We start from the raw sequence: 4,265 nt of genomic DNA, 5'->3' as shown, positions 1-4,265 counted from the left end.
TATTATACAAATAGAAATTTCGAATTAATAATAACTCCTAATTAGTTAGGAGTTATAATTCTTTTTCTAATCTCTATATAATATCTCTTGTGTGGTTGATTTTGGGTGCAAGACTTTTACTAAAACCCTAGCCACCAAGAGAGAAGATGGAGAGAGCAAGAAGAAATGAGTTTGTGCTAGTACACATCCAATTCTTGAATTCAAGCATTCGTGTGGATACCGATAGAGCGCAGATCGCGAGAGCGCGATGCGTGGTGATTGAACAATCTTTAGATCTCTATTATTCAACCAATTTTTCAAGCTTCTTAAGGTAAACAATCCGATCTATGAATTAAATATTTATTTTTTGCATGGATCCTGCGGTAGGTTTCGAAAATTCTGTTTTTCTCACGTTTTTAATTACTGTTTCCATTGCATTTATGTGCTCGAAACCTTACATGAGCAGGAGCATGATGAGGCATTGCTACGTCCTGAGGATCAGGTTGAGCCTGATGAGGATGTTGTTGAAGGGGGACCCCTCGGAGGATACTGCGCCCTTTGTTATTAAGGAGACTTATGATGAGGATCCCATGGAGGATACTAAGCCACTTGTTGATGTGGATGACGAGGAGGACCCCTCGGAAGAGACAGAGCCATAAGTTATTGAGATTTCTGATGATGAGGACCTGGAGGAGGTCCCAGAGGCTGAGGATGTTGACACCCCTGCTGAGGAGCCGATTGATGCTATTGTGGAGTAACCGGTACCCACCTACCTCCATATGGTCAGAGCCCTTACCCCTCCACTACTACCCTTGAGTCTTATAATGATGGCTCCAATAATATTACTTTAGAGCCCATGCAGACTGAGGAAATACCCCAAAAAGATCCAGATTCCCAACCCCTCGACCCTACTCATAGACATTCCTTGTTGGTTCATGGATTTGTTCAAGACAGACTAAGTTCGTGGTTGGCCGTTGCTGAGGCTAGGTTGGATGAGGCCATGAGGAAGCTAGAGGCAGAGAGAGCTATTAGACGTGCACCGGTTCATGAGATGAGAGCTACCATACCTCGATCTCTGAGGAGAAAGATGACCAGGATCGAGCTTATGGCTCGTTCTAGACTCCGATCACTTCATGGAGATAGACATGGCAGGATATCCAGGAGGCAGGATGATTATATTTTCCTTCATAGGATGGGGAGGGTGTGGGAGTTGACCCTCTCTTGTAATTGATTCAAGACCAAAGATGTCGCGGTCTAGTCGTCTAGTTATTAGAGGCCATGGTAAGAGCCAAATTTTCCGGGATAGTTGACTTGTGTATAGTATCCCTTTCTCTGACTAAACAGATAGACTCATGTATTTCACTTTTGGGCAGATGACTGTAGCACTATTTTACTTTTGACCAATTCGGACTATGTATTTCTCGCATTTTGTATATTTTTGTTTTCTTTTAGTTCAATTATGTTCCTTGGTAACAAGATCACTGTTTTATCTTTATTATTTCTGCACTTATTGAGGTTAGAACTGTCTTATCTATATAGAATTGTGAATATGTTCTCCATATTTTAGTGACTGTGCGTGGTACAATCTTATGTATATGACTGTGACCTAACATGGAATTTTTGTTTTTAAAAAAATTATCATTAATATACCGCCAAGAAGAATTGGAACTAGGGAAAACCCTGGATTTGAGGAATATGGGAGCAATAACCAAGATGGTATAAACCAAGGACATAATCAAAAGGAAGATGGGGATTATGTTGAACCGGATGACTCCCATTATGGAGCGGAGGAGGAAACATTTGATATTGGAGGATTTGAAATAGAGGATGAAGAGGGAGAAGCCGAGGTTGTGCAGTAGGTAGTGAACCCAGGCATGGATCTCATTCGACAGTTCATACAACTACTGAGGCAGAATTTGGAACGTCAACTGAACTCACCCCCTCAAGGAAATAACAATGATATGGAAAACTCTTTCAGAGCTTTTAAGTCCCTTAAGCCCCCTGAGTTCCATGAATCAGCCGACCCATTTGAGGTAAGAGCATGGCTGAAGGAAATGAAGAAATACTTTCAGATTCTGAGTACCGATGAGGCACAAGAGACGGTATTTTATACTTACCTTCTGAAGGGAGGGGACAATTACTGATGGGAGAGGTTCAGTCAATTGTTCTGAGAAAGTATTTCCCCAGGTTTATGGAGAACCGGATGGAGCTCAAGTTCTTGAAGCTAAAGCAGAATAACTTATCTGTAGCAGAGTACGAGGCTAAATTTACTGAGTTGTCAAAGTTTGTGCTGAATTATGTGAATACTGAGGAGAAGAACGAGAGGAGATTTCACCAGGGACTAAAATAGTGGATCTAGAGAAGGTGGTAATCCTTGAGCTTACAGACTATGCCACTTTGGTGCAAAAGGCAACAATTGCAGATGCATGAAGTGGACAGATACATAAGGAAAATGAGAAGGGAAAGATGAAAAGAAAGAGCATGAGTATGGTCGGAGGCTCCATAAGAGGAGACGTCCTAAATAAGTTTAATCTAGGAGCAGTGTCCATGCCAGGGAGGAGTACCGGATTTAGACGACCCGCAAGTGGGAATGTGAACTAGAGCGGCCAAAAATCAGGAGTGTCCTATTCCAATCCATCTCGACCCCCATTGCCAGCTTGTAACACTTGTGGAAGGATGCATTTTGAGGTGTGTAGGGTGAAGGCAATCACCTATTTTAAGTGTGGCCGGGAGGGTCGCTACTTTAAAAATTGTACTTCAGCAACCCCCATGGTCAGCAAAGCTATCACCTGTTTCCAATATAGACGCCCGAGGCACTGGAGGAAGGATTTCCCAGTGAACAAACCAGCAGCTTCAGGAGCGAGCAAGGATGCCTCCAATAAGCCACCTACTTCAAGGACCTTTAACATGACAGTTCAGGATGCCATGAGAGACTCGGATGTGATAGCAGGTACCCTTTCTCTAAATTCAATCAGTGTAAATATTTTATTTGATTCAGGCACAACTAAATCTTTTATATAGAGGGACTCTGCACATAAATTAAGACTCAAAGCTGAACCCTTGATAGAGCCCATACAAGTAGAAATAGCCAACCATAAGGTTAATTTTGTTAACCAGATTCACCATATCTGCGAGTTAGGCATAGGTGAACAATCTTTTAGTGTTGATATGATTCCTTTTAAATTAGGGGAATTTGACATAATTTTGGGAATGGACTGGCTATCTTGCAATGATGCTCAGATAGACTGTAAAGGGAAGAAATTTAAGTTAAGTATCTCAGGGAAGAAATAAGTCATATTCCGAGGGAAGAGACAGACGCATAAATTTTTGACCATGGCCCAGGCCAAGAAGATGCTACAAAAAGGAAGCGGGGCTTACTTAGCCTATGTGGTGGACAGCCAGAGGGAGGTGCCCAACTTCCAGGATATTCTGATAGTCAATAAGTTCAAAGATGTATTCTTGCAAGATCTTCTAGGACTACCACCCGATAGAGTGATTGAATTCGCTATTGAGTTAGCCCCAGGGACGGGCCAGTTTTGAAGGCACAATACCGGTTAGCCCCATTAGAAATGAAGAAATTAGCTACCCAATTGCGGGAACTGTTGGAGAAGGTTATGATAAGACCTAGTGTGTCTCCTTGGGGAGCACCCGTATTGTTTGTTAAGAAGAAAAAAGGGAGCATGAGATTGTGTATCGACTACCGAGAGTTGAACAAGCTAACCATAAAGAACATGTACCCGTTATCCAGAATAGATGATTTGTTCGACAAGCTGAAGCATGTTTTCTACTTTTCCAAGATTGAACTGAGAACAAGATACCATTAACTAAAGATTAAACCCGAAGATATTCCAAAGACTGTGTTCCGTACTAGGTATGGGCACTATGAGTTCTTGGTGATGTCCTTTGGATTAACCAACGCCCCAGCGGCTTTCATGGATTTAATGAATAGAGTGTTCAAGAAGTATTTGGACAAGTGTGTGATAGTTTTTATTGATGATATTTTGATCTACTCAAGGACGGAGGTAGAACATGCAGAGCATTTGTGGATAGATCTAGGAATACTCGGAGATGAACAGTTATATGCTAAATTCTCGAAGTATGAATTCTGGCGGAATGAAGTACAGTTTTGAGGACACGTGATCAATAAGGAAGGAGTATTTGTCGACTCACCAAGATAGAGGCGGTCTCAAATTGGGAAAGGCCAACCACACCCGAAGTTTCATAGGATTGGTTGGCTATTACCGAAGGTTTGCTCAAGATTTTGCGAAGATCGCAGCCCCTTTAAC

The sequence above is a fragment of the Apium graveolens genome, chromosome 11 (genome assembly GCF_009905375.1).
Source record: "Apium graveolens cultivar Ventura chromosome 11, ASM990537v1, whole genome shotgun sequence".
Taxonomy (NCBI): domain Eukaryota; kingdom Viridiplantae; phylum Streptophyta; class Magnoliopsida; order Apiales; family Apiaceae; genus Apium; species Apium graveolens.
Note: the sequence above shows the minus strand (reverse complement) of the source record.